This window comes from Poromitra crassiceps, assembly GCF_964638095.1.
Source record: "Poromitra crassiceps genome assembly, contig: HAP1_SCAFFOLD_89, whole genome shotgun sequence".
Classification (NCBI taxonomy): domain Eukaryota; kingdom Metazoa; phylum Chordata; class Actinopteri; order Beryciformes; family Melamphaidae; genus Poromitra; species Poromitra crassiceps.
The window spans coordinates 748,345-775,266 of NW_028152245.1; the positions used below are offsets into that span (position 1 = coordinate 748,345).

The following is a 26,922-nucleotide window of genomic DNA, read 5'->3' on the forward strand; positions in this document are numbered from 1 at the left end:
TAAAGACACCACCGATTTTCTCAACAAGCTAAGTTCTATACAGCACAATGAGGAAGGTAGCTTTTTATGCACAATGGATGTGAACACTGAACAGTCTTTATACTAACATCACGTGCTCCATATGGAGGGTTTGGAAGCTCTCACACATTATTTAAGCACAAGACAGAACCCTACACCCCCTACTGGTTTTCTAGTGGACCTGTGTAAATTAATCCTCAACAGGAATTACTTTAAATTTGAAAAAGCATATTATTTACAATGTCAGGGTGTCAGCATGGGGAGTCCATGCTCGCCCAACTATGCAAATCTTTTCATGGGTAAGTTTGAAGATGACTTTGTACACCATAATAACCCTTTTGGTGCCTTTTTTGAGTGTTGGTTCCGTTTTATTGATGATGTATTTCTTATTTTCACTGGGTCTCTCGTCCAACTGGAGGAATTTAAGGTATATATAGATTCCAGATTGCCTTCTATAACATTTTCAATGGAATATAGCCTTGATTCAGTCTCCTTTTTGGATGTCTGTGTGAAAAAATCAGATTTCCTCACGACCAAGGTCTACAGGAAAAAGACAGACAGAAACAGCTTTTTAGACTTCTCCAGTTACCATCCTCCCAGTCTTAAAAGGGGTTTACCTTACAGCCAGCTTTTGAGGATCAGAAGAATTTGTAACAGAGATACTGATTTTGAAGAACAAGCTGCTGAACTGTGTGCTCATTTCAGGGTGAAGGGTTACAACAATAAGGTTCTAGACAATAGCCTCCAGAAGGTCAGAATCTTGAAGAGAGATGACTTATTGGTGCCCAAAGTTTCCTCTGTCCAGAATGTTAATATGGTTTGTGCCACTACCTTTTCTCCTGTGTCCCAGGACATTAAATCCTGTGTTTTAAAACACTGGCACATATTACGTAGGGACCACCAAGTGGGCCACGTATTTATTACATCTCCTGTTTGCTCATAAAAGAGCGAGAAATCTGAGAGATGTATTAGTCAGAGCTGACTGTTACACACACCCTCTACATTTTTTATCTATTTTACCTAATGGGAATTTTCCTTGTTCAAACTGTATTCACTGCAATGCTATGATCAGAGGTGGGTCCTTTTCACACCCACACTCAGGTAAGAAGTTCCTTATCAAAAGTAGGATTTCCTGCAAGACTAAGTTTGTTGTTTACCTTTTGAAATGTCCCTGTGGCCTCTGTTATGTAGGCAAAACCATGAGGGAACTAAAAGTTTGCATTTCTGAACATAAAAGTAACATTAGGAATAAAGAAGAGAAGTCGTCTGTAGTCAGACACTTTAATTCATTTGGGCATGATGTGTGTTCTCTCAGATTCCAGGGGATCGAGGCTGTTGGCCCCTTAAAGAGGGGGGGCGACAGAGACAGAGCTTTATTGCAAAGGGAGGCATTTTGGATTCATGCCCTACAAACAGAACACCCTAAAGGCCTCAATGAGGAGCTACTTCTTAGCCGTTTTCTTTAAAACCTTTTTAAAATTATATTTTCTATTTTCTATTCTTGATATATTCCTAATGTATTTATGATCCTATCAGTTGTACTGAGAACAATAGGACATTTTATTTGTTTACTACAAGTAAGGTTAACTAACCTCCTCTTACAGTAAATGGGGCGTCCAGCCCTGGTTCGCACTTGAGCCCATTCTACGTTGTGGTATTGTGAGGTTCTTTATACAGAGCCTTATTGGGAAGTACTTCCGCTTTAATTGTATAATTGTTTATACAACACTTGTAATTGTGATTATTGTAAAGTTATTATTCTAAATGTTTTTCTAATTCTTGATTATCAGATCCTTGCTTCTACTGGTAAGGCTTATTGTGTTGTAAAATGTTTTATTTACTAATTGATTGTACTTCCGGCTATTGTATATAGCCATATTTTTTTGCCTGACACAGCACAACGCTGAGGAAGGTCTTTGACTGAAACGTTTGTTGTCTGCTGCCCAGGTTTGAGGATATTAAATCATATGAAAAGACATTTGGAGTGCTGGCTTCTCCCTTCTCTGATTTGTTTTACAAGGAACCATGTGACAGTAGCATTTCAACAACAAAGGTTACTACCAATTTACACACACACACACACACACACACACACACACACACACACACACACACACACACACACACACACACACACACACACACACACACACACACACACCTGCACTGGGAGTTGTGTACTATAAAAACAAAACCTGGAAATCCTCCAAAAGCAGCAGCAGCAGCAACAACAACAACAAGACAAATCACATGCCTGAGTACATCAACATTGCGAGCATAAATGTGTGTTATGGTGAAACCCCACCAAAGCGCACGTGCCGCATCTGAGAGCGATATGCTCACGTTATTCACGCAATCCCGAGTCCTAAATGGGTATAAAGGATGTGATGTAGGCCAGGGGAAGCTGGGGGAAAGAATGGAAGACTTAGACATGAAGGAGACAACTGCAGGGCGAGACTTACAGGCGAGCGACCCACAATAAGATCCATAGAGACCCTACTGCTGTCGCGCGGCTAAAAAGAAACAGGAAATAAACTCAAAGCAAATTGCTTTGGAGCTTAATGCCATCAACCCCGATGATGCAACTGTTCTCCGAGCCCAGACGCTTATTCCTGAGGCCTTTCAAACTAAAGTCGTAGAGAACACTGGGAAGCTTTGAAGGGCTGGAATCAAACTTTTCCTTTTTTTTGTGTGCACTTGGCAGGAGAAACTACTGTTCATCAGATTCATTCAAGTTCATAAAATACATCAAAGGACGCAAATCAGATGATGACCATAAAAAGCATATTAGGATAGCGGTCTGTGTGTGTTTGAATGTTCAACATTATATCTATGGTGGCTGTAGGCGGTAGGGGCGGTTTAGTGTGGGTTAGGTTGGGGTAGGCTGGGATGAGTGGAGACATCTTTGAATGTCTGTGTTTAGGGACATTTTTCCCAACCAGTTAATATTAAATAAGGTCGTGAGAACAACCGGTGTCACTTTCTTCCACCGTGAAGATCATACGAGCTTCCTCAGCTGTGCCGATGGTCAGGATGTTTCATTTAACGGCTTCTCAGTACGACCTAGCCGTCAAGGTAGTGCATGAATATTATATTTGCCACAAAAGGCCAAATGTATTCAGGTGGGGTGGTCGCGTTGTAGTTAGCAGGCTTCTACCTATCTACACTGCTGTCAAAACAAGCTAGCCCGTCAGGTGAGCTGTCTCTCCATCACTGCTGCTACTTCATATAAAAGAGAAAGTTGAATTCACTTGAACACTTGTGAAGAATGTGTACTGTAGTTTATTCTTTCTTGACATTTTTCACAACACAAGCTATCAGCTCTGAGTAACCTGTCTGTGGCTCTGGTGGCTGCTTGGTGTTTGAATGCGTGTTTGTTTGTTGCATGGTGGTATGGAGTTTGCCGTTTAAGCACTGTGCTTGGTCTGAAGGACACCGCACAACCGGGAAACTAGAGGCTGTCTCACAAAGCTACACGTAACTAAGTTTCACTACCGGGGCATGGTGGCACAGTGGTAGAGATCTTGCCTCACAGCAAGAAGGTCCTGGGTTCAATTCCCGCTTTGGGATGCTGTTGGCACGCCTCCCCATGCCTTCTGTGCCCCGTGTCCAGGTGGGCTATCTTGTGAAAAGGGCCTTTCTGTGTGGACTTTGCATGTTCTCCCTGGTGCTCCCTTGGGGTTTCCTCCATATAAGATCAATATGGACCCCCACTAAAAACATGCAAGAAGATGGTGGTCCGAGCGCATGGTGAGAGGCCTCACTTGTTGTTGCTGAGATTGATGACCTTGAGCTTCTGCATGTCACCCAGCTCCTCAGGCAAAGACTCCAGCTTGTTGGAATGCAGGAACAGCACAGTCGCACTCTTCCAGTTGCCCATCTGTGAGGGGAGGAAAGCAGGGAGTCAGAGCCGTCACGCCTGGGCTGACAGACATGCCACACCGCTTTACTCTATATGGCTGCAACTAACCCTTATTTTCATTGTTGATTAATTTGTCTATTATTTTCTTAATTAATCAATTAGATGTTTGGTCTATAAAATGTCAGGACACGGTTTCGATCAGTGTTCCCCTAAAGCCCAAGATGACATCCTCAAATGTCTTGTTTTGTCCACAACTCAAAGATATTCAGTTCAAACCAAAAAATATTCACATTTAAGAAACTGGAATCAGAGGATTTGACTTTGTTTTCTCATCAAAATGACTCAAACCGATTATCAAAATAGTTGCAGATTAATGTAATAGTTGACAACTAATAGATTAGGGTTAGGGTGCAGCTCTACTTTACTCATGTGTGCGCGCATGCACACACGCACACACGCACACACACACACACACACACACACACACACACACACACACACACACACACACACACACACACACACACACACACACACACACACACCTCTGGGAGGAGCTGTGTAAGGAAGTTGTGATCTGCAGCAAAGGTGCGGATGTTGGTACACTGGCCGATGGTGGAAGGCAAGGCCTGGATTTCATTGAAACTACAGTCCAGCTCATTCAAGGCCATCAGTCTGGTGCAGAGAGGAGCAGAAAGGGGAAGACAAGAGGACTTTTATTCATGCATTGTAAATTGTTTTTACTTTGTGAAAGGAGTTTGCAACTCTTGACTAAGTTCATATCTAAATGAATGTTAGAAAAGTAGGCTACCACTTCATGTCAAAGATCTGGAACATCCACATGGTAAAAATGAACTGTAATGTCCAACTTAAGGCTTTACGAGCAGCTATGCTATGCGGTATGGCCAACGTTCTAGAACATGCTGCTATATTATCCAGTGAAATCTTTGGATCCCCGGCTAATCAAGTATTTTAAGTATTTTTCCGATGACCGAGAAGCATGACATTGTGAAATCGTTCTAAATTGCCTCCTGTGCTAAGAGAGAGAATAGTGACCACGGAAGTCCACAATGCTTGCGAGCCTGCGAGGTAATAACGTAGGCTACTAGCCTACTATTTATGAAAGACTTGGATGTGCAAATATCGCAACGCAAAACTTTCCAGCAGCAAGCTGCTCCTGAAATGGACCAAGTGATCCTCTGTTTATTCTCAACAGAAAAACTCTGCCTACGTGCATCTCTCTCTCCCCCCCTCCCCCTCCCTTACGTGCCGGGGAGGGCGAGCTACGGCTGCATGTAAACGGGAATATTAGTGGATTATTCATTTAGTTGGAATATTGTCATTTTCCGAATATGGGCAAAAACCGGAATATTGCGTGCATGTAAACGTTGTCGGCCCTTGCCTGGTCATTTGCTTGTGGAAGAAGAAAGGAGGAGGCAGGGGCAGAAAAATAAGTAGAAACCACAGCACTAAATGGGTGATATCATGCAGCGACAGGCTCAAGGGGCTTTCTCGAGGGTCCCGTCGTCGTGGAAACAATTACTTCTGTATTGGAATGATCAGATTCGCTTAACGAGCGCACCAGCCAATCAGAGTGATTTCTCTCACCGACGGCGATTCAACACGTCAAATCGGCCGCAAAAGCCGCCGACAAGGCCAACTAGAGCCGACTGTGCGGGACACAGCACAAAAACGACAGACGCTCACCGACGGCACAGACCCCGCCGGCTTGCTGTGTCAGTGGCAAAACCGCCGTTTCTAACAAAGTCACTAACGACCTTCAACACTCAAAAAGCATCGGAACACATTCTTAATGAGAATATCTGATCTACTCTGACAGGTTGTTTTTTTTCCAGTCATGCGTGGATGCCAGATGAAAACTCTGCAGAGTTTTAAGCTATTGATGTGACACTCACCCTCCCACGGAGTCTGGCAAGTACATCAGCTGATTCTCATCCACTTTCAGAGCAGTCAGTTTCTTCAGTGAGCCTGGAGAGAGAGAGAGAGAGAGAGAGAGAGAGAGAGAGAGAGAGAGAGAGAGAGAGAGAGAGAGAGAGAGAGAGAGAGAGAGAGCATTACAGAGAAGCATAATATAATACAGCTCAGGGCAGTTATTGATTATCACTTGCTGTCATATCACAAAAGAGGAATATCCATTACAGCAGTTGGAAAAAGTTGATTGAATTAATTCATATACACATAATGATTTAATGTGTCTTTATTTTCAAGTCAATTGGATCGAGTGTCTTTCCCTCGAGAGTTTCAGGAAGAAAATACTCAGGAAACATCATCACAAGTCAAGACAAATCAGAAATATGCAATCAAACATTCAGGTAGAGATTGTGTGTCCTCCCACAGCAGTGCCTATCACATTTTCACAAGAATAGAACTTGTGCTTCCTTAACTGTCTAAGTTTGATCAAACATCTCATCATCTGCAGAAAGTGCTTGAATGATGAAGTCTGAGTAGACAGGTTCAGAGGAGTACAGCGTCTCTCTCTTGAACTTGAGTGACTGACCTGAATTCACCTCGAGGACCACAGCGCTGTAGCTATAGCACAGTGTAGGGGTGCACAATTAAATCGAATATTAATTGTGATCAAGATTTTGGCTTCCGAAATGGAAGATCTGCCCCTCCTCCAGAGCCCAAACACGCTGCGGTGCATGTAGTTCCAACTCGAGTCAAGAACAGAGAGTCGGCCTGTTTGTGCGTTAATGTTGAAACCTTCCTTGGTAGAAGATGACAGTTCAAAGAGATACAGTCTTATCATTATCATATATGCACGATGTTCCCAAAGTCAAAGAGTGATCGTGTAAAATAATCGTGATCTCAACATTGATCAGAATAATCATTAAAAGTAATTTTCCACTTACAATCCTCTCTCATTAACTGACATTTTGTGCAAGTGAGTGAGTCGTGCAAAGAGATTGTAAAGAGATTCTTCACACAGCACGTCAAGATCCACTAAAGAACTACATTTCCTAGCCTTTCAGTAAAAACATTGTGAAACTTGCAAACACTTGCACTAGGTTCCACCAGCCTACCAGGGCTACACAGAGGCATGCTAAGCTAATGCTATGCTGAGATACAGCATGCGGTACTACACACTGGTGTGTGTGTGTGTGTGTGCGTGCGCGTGTGTATGTATGTGCGTGTGTGGGTAGAACCACAAGGGGGACAAGCCAGGGAGCGACACGTAAACATGGAGTGTACGTGAAGAAAAAAAGCTGTGCTGTGCTATGCCAACATGTGCAGGGACTAAATGAAGAATTGAGTATGATGTTGAATGTGTTGGTGTTTGATTACATTATTTCTCAATATTCTTGCTTGTCATATATTATTGTGGACGGAGTGCTGCTCTAATACAGCATCACACCCGCTTCTATGTTTTCTATGAGTGCTGTCATCATGTGATTGGCTTATTGATTCGCACCTCCTACTCCCTTGTAACCAATGAGAAATCATCCTCTCTGGAGTGGAGGCTTTTTTAACTGTTGTATTATCTGTCTTCACTGTTTGACTCTGAAGAAGAAGACGCTGCTCGCGTCGAAACATTAGTTTTTGTACCTTATTAAATTTGTTTGCCAGTGATTTCGTGTGATCCAGTCACTTCTACCTTTCCAGTATTCTGTCCTCGTCTGAGAGCACCGACCTCCCTGTGTGGAGGGGCTGTAGCGCAAGAGATTCCTTCTACATTGTGCTGTGTTACACGTTAAGTAAAAAATATATATAAAAAAACTCAAATTTCTATTCTTGCCCAAACTATGTAAATTCAAGCACCTTCAATGGACTCATGCCTATTTATGCCTATTTTCAAAAACTTTCTAGGGCCTTGCTTCCCCCCCCCCCCCTCAAATTCACGAACTTTCAAGGATTTCAAGGACCCGTGGGAACCTGCATTTGGCAAGTTAGCAGAACAGAGGAGCACCTCCTCTTCCTCCTCGTCTTTCTCCTCCTGGTCTTTGCTGTCACGGCTCTCGCTGTCCGTGTCGATCACGATGACGTCCCGCTCTTCCTGATCGCCGGCCTGAGGGGTCATGGGCTCCGAGGGGATGGACTGGGACACGTCTCCTTCCCCGCCCCCCTCGTCTTCCACAGCCAGGACTGGAAAACCCTCCTCTGAGAGTGCCTGCACACAAGAATATTCAGTCATTCTACGCAAACATTTACTCGTGTTTGTTGCTCGTCTTCAAAAATCCATACTAACGAATCCTTACTTTTTACAAGCTGCAAGTCCCCACCTCAGCAATGCCACCAAACGTTCGCTATCTGATGAAAGAATTGCATCAGAGTTGTATCAACTGATAACTGACCTGGCTGTCGTCAGGTGAGTCTTGTCTTTCTCTCTCCTCTACCTCTCCTTCCATCCCCTCATCACCCTCCACCTGAAACACACACACACAGTATTATACAGCCTAAGTGGTGCAGTACTTCAATGAAGATTACATTAACATTTTATATCCGAGTCATACTAATATTGCTAGTTCATGATTTGAACATGATTACTTAATGTTAATAGATGTGTGGAGCGGAACCCGTATGCCTTATTACAGTAGTTAGATGTACGACTCGGTTACAAACATCTAATACGATACTTAAGGCCATGTTCACATTACAGGCAAATCGGATTTGCTGATAAAGTCATTAATCATCATTATCTTGATTGGTTTCCCAAATCTGATTTGGGAGTGTGTCCGCACTGCCACAAATCTGATTCTCAAGTCGGATCTGTGTGTCCAGACCTAAACAACCTATCTGCATGGGTTGCTATGGTAACGACGTGAGCGTCAGTAAATACGTACGTTGGTGACGTGGTTTTCCTGTGCAGAAGCATTTGATGACGAGTTGCGAGTGACATTCAAATCAGATTTGGTGGATCGGCGCGTCCGCACTGAAGACACATCAGTCGAAAGCAAATTGGAAACTACCTCCATATGTGGTTTGGGACAAGTGACACAAATCAGACTTGGAGCGTCCAGACTCATAAAACCAATCTGGATAAAGTCATTAATAGGTCACTAAAGTTCACAAATTAGATTTGGCCTCGTAGTCTGAACATAGCTTAAGCCACTTCTTAACATGCAGTGGAATCCGTATTATAACCTGCTCCTAGCCGGTTGGCCTGCATGTTAAACAACAATTAGCCGGCCTACGCGCACTCCCGCGAGTCCGTATCTTATTCATATCGGTCCCCGGTGTAGGATCCGGATTAGCGCAAAAGCAGCTGCTGTTTAACTCTGGCAGCTCATGATCCTGATCATGTAGGCTAGCTGTTATGTGGGCGGGTGGTGGCACTTCACGTTCACGTAGTTTATTAATTAATGAATCGTTCGGGCAATCGCTTATATCAACAAATTAAACGAGCAAACTCACGGTTTCCTCAAGTGCTGCAAAAACGTCTTGAATTGTTTGGTAGAGATCCCAACGCGCTTCAGCTATGCAGGCAGGCAGGTCCGGTACATCAGGAGGGACGTTTACTGCTGCGCTGCTTGCTTGCTCCCATGTCAGAAAAAGCCTAACTTTTGTGGGGAGAAATACATTGAAAACTAGTCAGATATGACTTGAATGCCACTTGTAAAATAAATCACCCACAGTGATTGACGACGGTCCGACCACTATTTTGACTGGGCGGCTTTATGTAGCCTAACAAAGGTGGAAGCGCTCATTTTTGGCACATTGCCACCCCTCGTGGTCGGAATGGACTCCGTTAAAACGGCATGTTTTTGAAGCCTCCAGATTTGTCGCTAACGTTAGTCTCTTCTGATAAGTTTTCTTGAGTTGGATGCAGCCAATTCTATTGTGTGAGTCAGCCATTTGAGGCAGGCAGTCTTGTGTGACTGTGCGTCCACACTGCGGAGAGGATAGGAGCTGACTGACCGATAGCCTATTTTGAGACATAGGCCTAGCCTAACTTTTGTGGGGAGAAATACATTGAAAACTAGTCAGATATGACTTGAATGCCACTTGTAAAATAAATCACCCACAGTGATTGACGACGGTGTGACCACTATTTTGACTGCCTCGTTTTTGGCACAATGCCAGGAATGGACCCTCTGTTAAAACGGCATGTTTTTGAATGGAGTTTGGTTACAAAGCTGTTTCCTATCACATTTCTTGTTATCGATACATGCTACCCCCCCCCCCCCCCCCCCCCCCACTGGCAGAAAAAACGGTTCATATCCAGTTGTTTCTAAACAAAGACCCCTCATGTTTAAAAAGGTAAAACCGGAAAATATCCTGTTCTGGACATGATCCAGACTTCATGTTTAAAAGCCACTACAGTCACTTATTATTGATATTGGTTGGTTGATGGGATCCATAGTGTTGTCTCGCTGTGTTTCAGTGTGTACATACCTGGAGTGTTATCAGTGTTTGTCTTAATCCTAGTTTCTTGGGAGACGGAGTTGTGTGTGAACTCTCTGGTCCCCCCTCCTCCTGCCTGCCTCGCTTTGGCACTGCTGAAACCACACGCGCGCGCACACACGCACACACACACACACACACACACACACACACACACACACACACACACACACACACACACACACACACACACACACACACACACAGCCAATATTTCTTTATTCTAAACATGGAGCTGCAACAATATGAGAAAGATTGTAAATATGAGGTGAGGGTCCTACTATACAATTACTGTCCTCAACTTTCAGATGCTAAATTCTACTTTGGAATGGGGTTTGGCAATGGACACCGATTTCTCAGATTTCCATAATTCTTACCAAGGAGGAAATACCTGGTATTCTGTGTTCATTTCAAATAATATCTACAAAATCAAAGGATTCTTGGTTTGAGGTTGTCAATGTGATATTTGGTTTGCTGTCAAACACAAACTCAGATGTATCATCAATAAGTTCATGTGTGCTAGCTGTGGAAGAAGCAACCTGCTGCCATGGTTTATTCCATATACAGCAGAGTCTTTATGTGTGCTATGCATCACTCGCTTACATAGCTAACAGTAGCTAACAGTAGCTAACTCCCCACTTACTCATATCTCCAAGAGATCCCTTGTGGCCAAACCCCACCTATAATAATGATTATTCCCATATGACCCGAACAGCACAACCTAACCAAACCAAACTCTATGGCTGTGCACCAGCGTCAGTTTCTTTGAATTAAACATGGCTGAAAGCTGTGGTGGGCTGCGCAGACAACAAATGTAAAAAATCACCAATTACGTGTTTTTGCACTCCCGAGCCAAATAAGGAAGCCATTGAGAAGGAAAATGTGTCTGTAGCCAGTTCCTCTCTATAAAACACATGAGTTGCGTTGGTTGCGTTCATGTGTGATGGCTCTCAGGATATGTTGCTTTGTATTGACTGCCAGTAGGCTACACAATATACAAAAGTCATGTGAAATCTCACTGACTTGTCATCTAATGATATGATATTTAACTTGGCATCAATCCACTTTAACAGCAATGTCATGTCAGTCACTCAAACTAGACTGAAAAGCACACCGGTAGCTGTAGCTTTAGACTTTTAAATATGAAGTGAAATGATTCAATATCTTTATATATCGACGTTTTTGTTTTCTTGTGTTCAGACATAGGTTTATAGATGTTATTTATTTACCTTGACAGTTTCGACTCTTTATATATCACAGCTTAAAATTCGGCGTGGGATTTTACCACATTTTCCCGAATTCCCGCATATTTTCAATTAATAAAGGGGGAGTAATCCCGCAATGGTTTGCACAGATCTATGTTTGTGCGGAACGGTGCTTAGCAAGCGAAACAGCTGTCTGTCTGTCTGACCCACTGACGGCTCCTACACACCGCCCGTGATAAACTCGCATGTACTCGCACTCGCCCAGTCAGTCCTGCCCCGCTGCTGCAGCGTGGTTGGCTGCCTTGCTGTATTTCCGTCTTCAATTGGTCGATTTCGAAATCCCCCTCCTTCCCTCGCTGCCATCTTGTCGCTCACCAGCTTGCAAAGCATGCTGGGATACCTGGCGTCAGGACATCGCAGGCGACAAGACGAGAGGAGGGGCCAAAACCGAAATAGACCAATTGAAGACGGAAATATAGCAAGGCAGCCAACCAAGCTGCAGCAGCGGGGCGGGGCTTGACAGGGCGAGTGCGAGTACATGCGAGTTTATCGCCTATGCTCACGTTTGGTGAGAAGGGGGTCTGAGTCTGAGCACAGACTGTAGAAAGAGATGCAGGATAGCCAAGCGAATGTGATTGGATGAACGTTTGACACTAGGCCAATCAGAGGCAGAGAGGGGCGGGTCATGCCTTCGCCATCATGGGGAAAAGAATATTGCGTCCCTGTGCTCTCTCGACATCAACGCTCCTCTGCTGATTTCTTGTGGATACAGACAGCTGCTTGCAAACATAATAGATCGCTGGCTAAAAAGGAAAACTACGTCGTCAGAAGGGGGACCCTCTCAGAAAAAACAAACGGGACAAGTCGAACAACAAGGCACTTCTAGCTGAAACGTCAACACCGAGTAACGTCAGGGTCAGTGATGTTTAGCGTTACGTTATTGACGATGAAGAATCTGATATGATATCGATAATGACGTTCATTAATAACGTTAATCCTCCTTATGCTGAGTGCCAGTGATGTCAACGATGTTGTCGCCATTCAAATGGCGTTTCTCATAAAGCAGCCGTGAAAATCTGGTGGAAGCATTTTCAATAAAAAGTGAAAGGACACACAGATGGTTTATAGTCACTTCAATAGAACTCTCCCCAATGCAAAATTCAAACAGGTTTAGTTGCCAGTAATGACAGTAAGTAAGAAAGGCAGATGTAGTGAGCAAAGATGGATGATTGAATATTCCATAGCTCTGACCTAACCAAATCTAACTGACATCACTATTGTGAACACAAAACAAAGAACACTTCTGATATAATATATTAGTGTTTTAGTAGAGTGTATCACTCAATACAAAATAATAAAGGCTTTCATAGAACCAAAAGCCTATGGCTTAGTCTGCAGAAGACACACGACAAAAGCCATAGTAATTTAGACTCGGGTGTCCATAAACTACTTCCTTTTTTAAATACAAAAATGTGAAATTACAGTATTATCGCTTATTGGACAGGAAAAGCGTTTTCGTTATAATATCACCTGAAAAAATCCCCCCCAAAGTCTATAAATCCCCCCATCTGAAGAACATAAGGGGGGAATTCCCCCCTAGTTTGCAAAGTGAATTTTAAGCCCTGTATATTATCTTACCTGGTGATTAAATCAAGTAACGTTACTGGTAAATCTTAAAGTATTTCACATCAGGCCACTGTGTGGGATAATTTATTATCCAGCTTTATTGAATGAAAGGACACTGATGGAGGCCATTAAGTTGTTTTATATATACTGTACATTCTCCTGTCTGACAGAGGCAGTGTGCTGAAATCATTCTTTGACACATTCAACTCATAGACTACAATAGGGCTGAGCGATAATTCAATATTATCGGTTATCGTCTTTCAGTGGAATCATAGCATGATGATATGAATGAAGATATTTTATTTAATTAATCGTGACACATTTCTGCTGTCTACATTTATGATAAGCAAATTTTTCTTAAAAACTGATCAAATGAGGTAAGGTAGGAATATTATTTGAATATTTCAGTTTTGTTTGACATCACACCTTACATCACTATTCGGTTCAATGAGATGTGCATTAATTTGATTATTTAACATGATTTTACATACATGAATGAATATTTATATTGAGAAAAATGATTATCGTGATATTGATTTCAACCATATCGCCCAGCCCTAGCCTACAAAAAGTAGGCTAGGTTGGTAGCCTACTGTAGAAGCCAGGTAGAAGTAGTCTGCTAATCACGCTACAGAACACAGCCAATGAATGGGAGGCTGTTTTGACCCTTTGATTAGATTTGCTCAGGTTGTGAGAGATACGGTACAGTGAGTCTAGGGCAGGTGTATGGTTCCTGTGGTGTGCCTCGTGGTTCCAGTGTGGAGGGTCTGTGCGGTGAGTGTGGCGCTCAGCAAGGGCAAGGGGTCTGTGGGAGGGCACACGCCACAATCAGTTCCCACTCGAGGCTATGGTTGTTTAAGCGTCATTTCTACTCAAACGTGAAAACCATAGTGCCGACAACGCCAAGCCTTCCAGCGAGGCTTTCATGCACTGCAGACCCCCCCAAAATGTGAGGGAGCGTGAGTTCGATGCGGTGGACGTGAACAGCTGATTGGCTGATTAATAATAATAAGAATACATTGATTTATTTGATTGCTCCTTGGCGCTCCCTGATCACTGCTCTGGGAGAGAGACAGCCCGCCACGGCTGACGGTCGCGTTCCAGGAGTATGACTGTCTAGTATGACTGTCTAGTATGACTGTCTAGCTGCCGCGGACAAGCTCCCAACTCCAGGCTCATGTTGAAGAATATATCGGGCTTTAATGGTTGCTATGTTAGTCGGTTACTCGGGAAGTAGTCTATTCGAGCAAACTGACAGTTGATAACTGGCAAAAATGGACAACCAGAGGAGGTGATGAGCTCTTGGTAACACCGTGCTGCTACCACATCCTATAATAAGAATGAAGTGTCCGCGTGTGTGGGAGTGAGTGTGCACAATTGTATTCGGCCACAGCTTTGCCTTTTTATTATATAAATCTGTTTATTGGCATTTTCAGTTTAAACATACAGGCCCCTATCGTCCCACTGGCCTTAAGTTAGCGCTTTACAGGCCCCTATCATCCCACTGGCCTTAAGTTAGCGCTTAGCGCCAGGCGCAGCCTATATTAATGCGCGTGGACCGGCGCAGTGCCTATTCTCGTGTCGCCGCTACAAGTGGAACTGAACCTGTTCGTCACGTGCATAATGAGTCCGTTTCAGACTGAAAACATAGTTTGTCTACGATGACAGGTTGAGAGGCGGGTCATAGTATCATGTCGATGATTTTATTTGACAATTCTGGGGACTGGATTGGGCTTTGGCCAATCATGGCGTGTTCCACCCCCAAATCGAGTGGGATTCAGCGTGTTGTCGTGCTACGCGAGTGGGATCCGCGGAGTACCAGGCAGCCAGCTGCTTCGTGCGGAGCGAGCGGATAATCCGATGAATGGGTGCTGCTCGCCCGCCTGGAATCTCCGAGGGGAGACCCCTGACAACCACACTCTCAAACGCTCTCAAGCGCGCGCCTTTTACGCTATTTGTGTAAATACGATATCCCTGGAATGCGAGTTTTAACGAGCCAGTTACATTTCTTTGCATTCTTAGAGATTATAGTTTTTGTTTGTTGTTCATGTCTCTAACAATTGGCCAAGTTAGTAGTTAGTTTATGGGATAGGAATTCTGCCAGATGACAGGCACTAGGCGCCATTTTCTACTTCATTTGGAAGAGAAAATTATCCAGAAATGAAGATTTGATTGACAGCTGCATGTCATGATATGATTGGTTGAAATGGGGTAGAAATTTGATAGTACTAGGTGACGTCAGCAAACTGTACATTACTGTTATCAATGAAATCTTGAAAAATGAACTTTTGATGTGAAAAAGTGTAAAAAACTAAAGAAATTAGATTGTTGTGATTTTGTTTGCATACATTATTAAATAGGTGCACTGCATACCCAGGTATTTGAACTAAAAGAAAAGAAAAGTCATTTTTGGGTTCAGCTCGACTTTAAGCATTATAACCATGCCTTTTAAGCGTAGAATTATTCACACCGTGCTCATTGGAGAAGTGCAGTAAATTAATCACAATGTCCCTTTCATGTTCCATTCCACGGAGCGATCCAATCTGGTCAGAAAAGCCCGACCAAAGCGCTCTGAGCTCCCCCCTCCCTCTTTCATCCCCGTCTGTCTCCATATATATTATTCCATATTATTATGCTTCTCAAACCAATCTCACTGCAGTTTAAATACAGCAAGCATGTAAATACGCTACACTAGATGAAAGTGAAAAGAATGTTCTAAACGCATCGGCTAGAAAAATATAGCCTATCCCTGGATGTCATGATGAGATTAGATTGGTGAAAGTTTGGGCAGAATGATATTGTTTTCTCTCGCTACCTTTTCTTCTCCCCCACTGCACAGGTAGGATGATGCAACAGCCTCTGAATGACAGGGGCTCAAAACTACGGTATAGCAACTTTTTTTTCATCGGTCATTATGCCTGTCTGACACGCGAGGGAGAGGGAGTGAGAGAGAGAGAGAGAGAGAGAGGGAGAGAGAGAGAGAGTGAGATGGCAGAGGAGAGCTGTGCGTAATTACGCACAAATCCCCGGCGCACTGAATAAGGCCTGGTTTTGAAAAGCGCTAAACGCTAAATTAACGCCAGGGGGGAAGATAGCGTTAGGCCGGTTTTAAGGCTGAAACGCCCATTCTGGCCTATTCTGGCACTGCGCCACGCCTCTTCGGCGTAAAGCGCATTTCGGGGCCTAAAACCATCTGTATATCTTCCCGAGGCAGGCGCAAAGCATGTTTTTTTGCGTTTAATGCCAGTTTTTCCGCCTAAGGCCACTGGGAAGATAGGGCCCGATATCTGTTATACAGATGGAAAGACTCAGGTTCCTGAGAACCAACTCACTTAGAAAGTTCTTAACTATTTGGGAGCCGTTTCTGGACTACTTTGACGAGGTTAACACATTCACTGCCAGCCGTTTTTCAATACTGTAGTTAGCTTCTGCCAAGGTTTTTTTTTTAGGATTTTGGCTCATCTTTCAAGAGCAGAGGATTCGTTTCTGTTAGGATTTTGTGAACACACAATATCTCTAAAGAACTAATAGAATGTGTGCTTTCTCTGTCTAAAAGAGTTAGTTTGTAGAGTTAGTAGTTATGTAAGCATTAGCAGTTGAATACAGCATGGTTTCAGCGTCTGAAAATTTATTCTGAGATAAACGGCTTTTTGTGAAATTCGATAGAACAGTCACTTTAACCATTCATTTTTGGCATCAGTAAGACGTCAGACATCTAAACAATAGTTTTGAACAGTAATTTCCTCCATAACAGCAGGAAACCCCCCTCTGCTTCCAACTCCTCCCTCCGTGGGCGTTCTCCTCCGCCCTCCTTGGCTCTGCAGCGGGTCTGTGACAAACGAGTTGCTGCCTGGCTGCTGCCTGGCAGTCTGGATGGGGCTCGCTGGATGGGTTTCGCTCGTTTCTTGGCGTTTCGGTTGAGAGCTCTGATGAAGCTCTTGCGATTCTGGGCTTATTTATGGTGCGTGTTTCAAAGTGTGCATCCAGTCTATTCTTGGAACCCCCCACCGTTGCCACCGCTGTGCGTCAGCGCGAAAGTGAAAGCGTTTTCGCCATCCATTTTACAGTAAGAGAACGGCTTCCTCGTGCTTTTCCCTCCAGTTTTGGCTCGCCTCTTTCTACTCTGGAGAGACATGTCGCCACTCAGTGGGTCGGTAAAATAGATTATACACATTCAATACCTCCAATATTGGTATAGGAGACGTAAAAGGGTTAGATCAACGTCCCACCGTCAAAAAAAAAAATCGATTTTTTGACGACTCAACTCGTCGTTGGCAGTCAACCGTTGGATTTTTTTTGACGAGTCAACTCGCCATTGGCAGTGAACGTGTTAAAAATGATTAGTGAATGGTGACTAAGGTTGGGGGTGATGGTGGGGTCTAGGGATGTTCATCAGTTATCGAAAATCGATAATTGATCGTTAAGGAATGGAATCGATCATGTGGAATTTTTATCGATTTTGTTATTATAATTATTTTTATTTTTTATTTTTTTTGCGGACTAGGTTTGGGTGGAATTCGTTCCTCTTTGCCACACTCCATTGCACAGCCGACTAACGTGAGGTGGAGCTTAATATAGTCTCTAGTTTTCTGGCTGGGCACGGGCCTTTGTGCCAACAAAACTGTTTTAAACATGGGGAATTCGCACCGGCATGCGCCGGGGACAGCAGAGTGTTGGAGAGGAGACACATTGAAATAAAGAGTTCATTGAGGAGAACACGTTGTCTTTCGTATTTTCTGCCATAGGCATTCATTTTGTTAAAAAAAATATATATATATATATATATATAAAAATATTATTAATATGATCGATAATCGATAATTGATCGGTAATTTTCCCCGATTTTCGATTATGGAAATTTTTCAAAATGAACATCCCTAGTGGGGTCCTATGCGTAATATCCCTCACAAGCACATAAGCACTTTTTGTGGCTGGTAGCACCATGTTAACAATGCCAAACGTCATTGATGTATGTATTTTATTTTATTTTTATTTTCCTGTGTCTGAGCCTGTTTGTCTTGTTCGTTTATTGTTATATTAAAAAAAAAAAAAAAAAAAAAAAACACAGCTCCACACAACTGAATGCGATCAGGATGAAACGGTAAAATAGCAGATATCAAACACAAACAAAACTAAAAAGAGAGATAAACTATAAGGCACACTTTACACGAGGACGGTTTCCTATGGTGACGGGGAATTATTGTATCATTAGTGCCTCCCTTTTAGACCGCGACGGCGAATTCGCGCTTAGGAAACGACACATTTTGAAACCACCTTCCAGAGTGAAATTCTTTGTGACACTCCCCGCTGCGCGCTCCAGGTAATCACTTTGAGACGGCACATTTCAGAAACTCTTGACATGCCTGCACACGCGACACACACGATTACGCCATAGCCGTGCGCGTGTTGGCAACCATTTTCAAAATAAAACGTCAGTATAAATGAAGTTTGGCAACATTCAGAATTAAGCTACACTGCGGCCAACTTCAGTTACATGTTCAGAACGTTACTGCTGCGAGGAGCCGATGGCTGTACCCGCTCGGCATTTAACGGACCCCAGGAAGAATAGTCTGAGTAGTCAGACTAATGGGGATCCATAATAAACAAATAAACAAATAAACGTTAGTTACAAAAGCACGTCGACAGTGTTTTCTCACTGCCAGTAGCCTACAGCAGGGTTTGACAGATAGCACACTCAGCGCTCCCGGTCATCGCTGCTCGTTAGAGATTTCCAATAGGCGTTATTCTGATAAACTGGTCACATATATGTTACGTTCTCACCCGACAAATATTAAAACTTTAAAACAGTTTGGGTTTTTTTTAGCTTGAAAAAAGCTTTTTGGCAAGTCTAAATGACTGCGGAAGGCGTACTCTACTTCCGTGTTTAAAACCGGAAAGACGATTACGAAATGACGTCATGCAGAAGCGTCCTTGTCTGGGAAAAGAATAAGGTGATCACACTGCCACCTAGCGACCTGGCATGTACATTACGGCGTTTTAAAAATTCAACAGCGCTCATGTAAACAGGGAGAAGGTGTGAAATAAAAGGTGTGAAGGAAACGCTATTGTGTCGTTTCTTCCAGAAACTGTCCTCGTGTAAAGGGCCCCTAAAGCTACAAAATAGCCTCCACAGCCTTTTAAAAGGAAAGAAAGGGGGGGGTGAAGTGAGACGTACTCAGCTGCACTACACACAGCAGCTGCTGCATCTCTGGATCCTGTGTGAATCCAGCCTGACACTACATTGCAGAGATATCACCCAGTGATCCTTTAGCGCCGCCGTGTGGTCATCATTGTGTGTGCATGACGTCAGGTTGCATCCCCCCAAAGTAGGATCACCCTGTACTCTCTCACCATATGACTGATGCATGTTTTTCACACAGCCCCCTGCTGCACCCAGTGTTGGAGCCTGACGCACTGAATACCCCCATTGACTATGAATGGAGTGTGGAGGAGGGGGGGGGGCTGCAGGCACATATAGTGCACTGTAAAGAACTCAAGGCAGCCTGGCTAGCTCAGTCGGTAGAGCATGAGACTCTTAATCTCAGGGTCGTGGGTTCGAGCCCCACGTTGGGCGCTGATTTTGGGGAGCACAATGAAACTAAGCCTCTGGGCTTTACTGTGTTAGCGGCCGTGTAGACACTTATTTGAGCTGCAAGCGCCTTTCTGCCATTTGTTCTCTATGTTAAGGAAGCACGAAGCGCGCTCCTCTTTCAAGGAACGCACCTCGTGTTTAAACGCTCTCAGCGTCTAGTGTTTTTGGCTCAACTCAAGCTGAAAAAAGATCAACATTTGGAGGAAAAGCACGCTGCTCGTCAATGTCACTCCTCCTACCTCTTCTCCTCCCAGGGGGATCTTCAACCTCCGCTGCTGCCAGAATTGCCAATAATCTGGCTTTCATGTTTACAGTGTGAACAATCAACAACATCAAACAGATGAAACCAGCTGACCGTGTGATCGTTACATCCTGAACTGTACTGCACGCGACTGCAGGGGGAAACAAAACAAAGCACACACAAAACGCTCTGTGCGCTGTGTTTGGTGCACAATGGAAGCGCTCTAGACATGATTTCCAAAGCATTCAAACGTGTTGTGTGTGCACGGCGCCTTATCCTGATGTTTCCTTTCAGAGCTGCTGTACTTTTAAAATGAAAATATCAAATAAAATCAATCAATCAATCAATCAACAACATTTATACTGAAATAACTACAGCATGACTGGTGGCATGATAAACTTGATTATTATTTTGACTGGCTATGTTTGCATGCATGGAGAATTACTTCTTATGGTTTTGGGTTGATGCATGTGTAGGTGGTACTTGCAGCAACCCATGTGTAGGGCTTGTCCAGGGGTGGATACGAACCGCCGACCTTCGGCTTGGGAGTCCGACATGTTAACCGCAACGCCAAGAGAGCTAGCTCCCTTGGCGGAACTGATTAACATGCCTTTATACTGGGGAGTGAGTTTAACCAATGCACTCGCTTTCCACTCGGGACTCACGAGGAGTCCTGATTCACCTCGGTTACATATGTAAACATAACTGGGTTAGAATAACCTGAGTAAACGCACTGATTATGAGAAACCGGATTGTTTACTCCTAATTGGCTTCCTGCGTCATGGAAACATTGTACGGCTTTCACTTGTTATTTTCGCCATTTGTGCAGACTTTAATGGGTTCATTTTGATGTCCAAGCAAGCCTACTTACTACTACTACTACTACTACTACTATTACTACTACTACTACTAGCGTAACTGTGTCCTGCAACGGACACCTGGACGCCTGTTTCGTCACGTCCGGGTCAGAGGTCTCTCGACGTGGTTTCCGGTACTTTAGCAGGCATTTCAGATGCTGGATCGCCGCTTTGTGAAAGTGGAACTAATTTATACATCTATATGTGTCAATATGTGGAATTTCATATGAATATGTGCATGGTAACATGTCAAATTACTTTAGGAAAGTGACTTTGATGACAGAAAGCCATAAGACGTGCTTGGGCGACGAGAGTTACTGATCTTTAAAGTTGCTAGCTTGCTAGCTAGCTAACGCTAGCTTTGTCTAAAACACAACAAGGCCAGCTAGGTGGCAATAATGCAGCAAAATGGGACTCAGGGACCACTACAAGCCACTCGCTTTGTTGACTATTACTGGCTTGCTAACCACTGGCTTGCTAACCAGCAGAGCCGCAGAGTGAGCTGTCCGTAACAGGACAAGAGCAGCTTTCAGTTAAGACGCCAGCGGTAGCGTCCGTTCCCCGACTCTGGTAAATCAAAGACACAACTAAAATAAATTATTTCAACGGTATGTTGCTAGAAAGAAGTTCGACTTAACGTTTTCGCCGTTAAACTACACGGAAACATGACATGATCATTGTAGCAGTGTTTGAAGCACAATTTTAACAGGAGTTTTGTAAAAATATTGTCCGTTGCAGGACTCGCTTCCGTTACTACTACTACTACTACTACTGCCTTAGCCGGGTCACCATGTAAACACAGTCAGTGGTGGCATTGACAACCTGGGATGACCACTTTAATAACTAATGTCCCTAAACAGGCGGTGAACTTCCTATGACCCTCATCTAAATGATTTACATTAATTTAATATCTGGAGAGGAATGGAGAGGCAGTCAGCTGAAGACAGAACAGATGGGTTTTGGAGAATCACAATGTCTCACATGAGCCAACTGCCTGAAAATAAGTTTGTCCAAAAGATTTCACATGGAACAGGATTTCCATCAAATGTTTTGGAGTTTAAACTTCCATCCAGACTTGATACCCTCTTGATACTTCAGGGCCTCACTTTGAATGCACTAACTAAATGTGTGGAGAGTTGCATCACAATGATGTGGGCCAGCTAATGTTGACACAGGCTCTCTTTGATTTAAATAAATATAGGCTATAAGGCTATATAACACAACAGCCATAATTGGGCTGAGTGCTGTGACACTGATTTAGCCATCTGAGAGTGATAGATGTATATGTCACAAGTTCCAACCAGGATAACTGCAGTCAAAATGCAATGCTGAATGTTTCTGCTATTATGTAAAGATTACCATTTTTAGTGAACTAGGAATGATCCTGGACCTGGATTAAATTCTGCTGGTCTGTATTGTCACCATTGATTGGATATCTGAGAATGATAGCCAGGATTCTACCTTTGGGAATTCCCAGATGACTCTGTCCTTGCTGACAGGTGGTGGGAAGATCATCCTCCCATTCATATCTTGCATGACGATTTAGGGCAGTTTCAGCCTGTGGGGGGAAGGTATAGCAGCAGTTAGCTTAGCACACCCTAATTGATTGCAATGCCACCCTTGAGTCTTTAATCATGTGTGCTGGCTGACTGTGTATGTCACACATTCTCTCTCTGTCACAAATCAAATAGAGGCGGAGCTAGTGTTCAATCGTACCATATACCAATACCATTGACTATCATTATTGTGTATGTGGAAAATGAGTTATGAATTATTAAATGAATTATGATCTAACGTTAATATGATTAAAAATCGATATAACGATTACGATATGTGTTATCCATTGTGTTATCTCAAGTGCTAGTGAAGGCGCTGCGTAGTCAAGCCATCCAGAGTATGGAGAGTAGTCAGAGTGAAACAGGAGGTACACTTGTCTTCAAAATAAAAGCCTAAATTTGCGTTGAGAGTCCCTGAGCCTGCCTGGCTCGCGGTCGGGCTCTCTCTCAATGGCCGCCTCGAACAGTCGGTAGATAGAATACAAAATGAAATTACTTTTTTTTCTTTCACCTATATGACTATTTGACGCCCTCAACCTTTTTGCTTGAAAATTGTTGAAATTAAAGATACTGAATACATAATCGCCATTCAGCAGGGTCAGTCCAAAACGATCAGTATTGGTATGATCGGCTTTCAAAAACCCATATCAGTCGTACGTCACACCAAGATAATGGCAGTTTGTCTCGGAAATAGAATTTGTGATTTAGCCAGTAAAAAGTGTCTAGAAAAGCATAATCTTCATAATCTGATTTATTTGTTTACAATGCATTTTATTACGATGCACATGTTGCACAGACACCAGTGAGACCGAAACAAGCATGGGACATTTATGGGATGTACATCATATTAACGCCAGATGGCATCTAGCTGAGTACAGGTATTTGTACAGGTATTTGTGTCCTGTGCAAACGTTTCCACTCAGCACTGCCTCTAAGTCCAGTTGACATATTCAGTGTTTTTATCCCCAGAAGCTGATCAACATCAGGAGTCGTAGTAGACTAATAAGAGCTCCCTCTTCTCTCCAATAAAACCTTTTTTGCAAAGTATTTGACGAATTACCTTTTTACCTTTTAGCAGCTTTCTCTGTCTGTTTCTGTTGAATTTGCTCAAATAGTCACTCAGCACCTCCTTGTACACTTTCTATCAGGCTGATTGAAGGTTGTTTCAAATAATATGATGAGCCTTGACAGGATCATTTGGACAGCACCAGCCAAAGTGAAAAGGACGGACTTACCCTCCCAGAACCTCATTGGGCTTGACACTGTAATAGGAGCCCATGGGAACCTGCTTGGCGCTGACAATGCGGTGTTCAAAGGGCGCCGGTGCAGGTGGACAGTCATCTAAGGAGAGGGGGACAAGGCAACAGGGATTGCTGGTGTGTGCGTTTGTGTTTGTGTGTGTGTGTTGTGTGTGTGTGTGTGTGTGTGTGTGTGTGTGTGTGTGTGTGTGTGTGTGTGTGTGTGTGTGTGTGTGTGTGTGTGTCTGACCAAGTTGGTGCCCTAGGCAAGATTTTTTCTGGTGCCCCCCCCCCCCAAAGAAAATATAATAAAAATTATATCGCAGCTAATTCCACCACAAATACTTATACAGTCACACAGAAACTGTATAGCTTTATGCATTTGAAGTTTATTGGAACAACGAACCAGTGCAAATATAGGATTACAATAGTAATAATATAAATAAAATAAAATATATAAAGCAGTAAAACACAACAAATTACAAATAGTCAAATAAGTAGTAGTAAGAGTAAAATAAGAGTATTGCACACACACACAGACACAACTAAAGAAAATTATGCAAAATTAATTGCAGTTGAGGCAATTTGGCAAATGACACAGACTGAGTCTGTAAAGTCCAATGAACCAGTGCAAATAAGAATTACAATATTAATAATATAAATAAAATAAAATAAAATAAAATAAAATAAAATAAGATAAGAGTATTGCACACACACACAACTAAAGAAAATATGCTAAATTAATTGCAGTTGAGGCATTTTGGCAAATGACTTGAGTCTGTAAATTCAATAGAGGGCACTGTCTACATTTGGAGTGTCTAATCTGGCCTCAAATTGACTCTTGTTCAACTAAATTCTTACTCGCCTTGTCTTTCTAGCAGCAAACTCATCTATTACATCAGCATAAGACAGCTGTTTTGAGACCACGTGATTTACACTTATGATGGCAAGCCCGCTCAGACGTTCTTGCCCCATCGTCGATCTCAGGTAGGTTTTTATTAGTTTGAGCTTTGAGAAGCTCCTTTCAGCAGCAGCCACTGTAACAGCTAGAGTGGCAGAGATTCTTAGCGCTACCCACATATTTGGGTAAATCTCTGTCAGCTTCTTCTCATGGAGGAAAGTCAAGACTTCCATGTTTGTCATGTTTTGTGGAAATTGTGGAAAATTTTGCATTTCCAGAGCAAGTTCCTTGCCATCAACATCTGTCTGTCCATCATGGGTTAGAGCAATGCTCAGGGTTTTACAGTGATCGAACAGTTGTTCTTCTGTCATTTTTGGCAAGTTGAGGAGCACTCAGCTAGAATTAGCTAGACATACTTTCTGTGAAGCCCTCTGAGACATGCTTGTGAATTAGGGCTATATAAATAAATTTGACTTGACTTGACTTGACTCACTCCAAATTTGTCATTCACCTCTCAAGCTCTGAAATCTCTCCTCAAGTGAAGACAGGGCTGTATCCTCCACTACCACATAAAAAAATGTGGTTTCCATTTTTCGAAGTGGATCACCAATAGGCTCATCTGGGGCCTCATAACTAAAGTGCCTTTTTGTTTTTCTCAGCCGCTTTTGTTTGAGAACAGCATCCACGCTCATCTCTTCACACAGCTCCTTTGCAGTTGTCTGTGAATCAGAAAACCCAGTGTTTCTGTAGCGTGTGAGAGAATCTCTGGTTTTCTCCAGCAGGTTGACAGCCACATCTAGCTGCATGGAGGGTGACTGCAGCAGTTTACTCACATGCTGGATCTTGTTGAGGATGTCATACCATATAACTGTGCATATACAAAACCGGTAGGAGCCAACCTCCTCAGCCAAAGACTGGGCTTCAACTTTCATCACAGGGTCTGCAGTAGTTTCCCTCACCTCAACAAGAGCCTCTCTCACCTGCCCAGCTTGGTACCTTACTGCCTCTACACTTTTTATCCTGCTTTCCCACCTGGTCTCTGACCATGATTTCACGGTGGTTTTGACATGTTTCAGGAGGATATCCCATCTATAGGTGGAGGCTGAGAAGATTGTGAATAATTTGCACAAATATCCAAAGTAGCCAACAGCATCTGGTGAGCTCTTAGCAGCATCAGCTACTACCAGATTTAAAGTGTGGGCACCACATGGGACAAAAAAGGCTCTTGGGTTCTTCTGAAGCAGCCTAGCCTAAACACCTTTATTCTTCCCCTTCATGTTGGCACCATTGTCATAGGACTGTCCTCTGCAGTCCTCAAAGGGGATGTTAAGCTCCTCCAGCCTTTTGAGGATGAGAGCTGACAAGCTTTCCCCTGTTGACTCCTCTGCCACAATAAAGCCCCAAAAAATGTTCTTTAATTTGTGGCATGTCTTCTTGTGTCACAATCCTGACAATGACAGAGAGCTGTTCCTTATGACTCAGATCAGGGGTGCAATCTAAAATAATGGAGAAATACTTGCATGTTTTGATCTCTTCCACTATTTGTTCCAGTATTTTTGTGCTGATGCAGTCTATCAGTTAATTTTGGATTTTGTTGCCCAGGTAATGTGGGTGATTGTCAGCTTCACTTTCCACCCTACGAATATGTTGCATCAATACTTGATCAAATTTGGCCATAAGCTCCACCTGTTTGAGAAAATTGCCATTGTCTGGTTTGTTTAATTTGTCTGTGTGCCTTAAAGCCAAGTTCCTTTCAGCTAAGGACGGAATTATTGCCACCAATCTAGAGAGAACTTCACGCCACCTGTTTCTCTCAGCCTCAAAGAGAGCCATCTCTTGTTCCTCTCAGCCTCAAAGAGAGCCATCTCTTGTTCCTCTCAGCCTCAAAGAGAGCCATCTCTTGTTCCTCTCAGCCTCAAAGAGAGCCATCTCTTGTTCCTCTCAGCCTCAAAGAGAGCCATCTCTTGTTCCTCTCAGCCTCAAAGAGAGCCATCTCTTGCTTATCAATTGTTAGCCCCTTTGCAAGACGGACCTCCATTTCCTTCCATGTTGCCATGTTTGTATTGTGCTCCTGGCTATTCTCATGGACCTTGAGTAAAGTGCCTGCATTTTTCCAATCCGCTAGTCCTTCCCTATTCAATTTGGAATCTTTCTTAGAGAAAAGTCTGCAACAGAAGCAGTGCAAACTATCTTTTTTTTTTAGTACATTAACCAGCTTCTTTTGATTTTTTCTCCATTGACTAAGACTCTGTTGAAATAATTGTGCTGACACCTTCTCCCCTCTCCGTCTTTTTGTTTAGGAAAGGTGAAACTGTTTTTGATCTGATATGGTCCTCTGAGAACAAATTCTGTTCTTACCTTATCAGTTAAAACTGATGGCCAGTCTGCAGGGTCTATTGGTGGAGCCTCTACATTGCTGGGCTGTGTTGAGGTAGAGGGGACAGGGTGAGGTGCTGATTCTGC

The 26,922-nt window shown here is 43.2% G+C and overlaps 1 pseudogene across 1 annotated transcript in view; it reads right to left on the reverse strand.

Moving 5' to 3' along the window:
- The window catches only part of LOC310800814 (GATOR1 complex protein DEPDC5-like), a 57,228-nt pseudogene extending 31,837 nt beyond the window's left edge, over positions 1 to 25,391 (reverse strand). Inside the window, exons 1-7 of the transcript in view lie at positions 25,067 to 25,391; positions 23,556 to 23,661; positions 20,022 to 20,058; positions 7,809 to 8,009; positions 5,489 to 5,550; positions 4,426 to 4,555; positions 3,783 to 3,898 (exon numbers count right to left, since the gene is read on the reverse strand). The product of the transcript in view is annotated as a GATOR1 complex protein DEPDC5-like (transcript). The remainder of the gene's footprint in view (positions 1 to 3,782; positions 3,899 to 4,425; positions 4,556 to 5,488; positions 5,551 to 7,808; positions 8,010 to 20,021; positions 20,059 to 23,555; positions 23,662 to 25,066) is intronic.
- Positions 25,392 to 26,922: the final 1,531 nt, after the last annotated feature.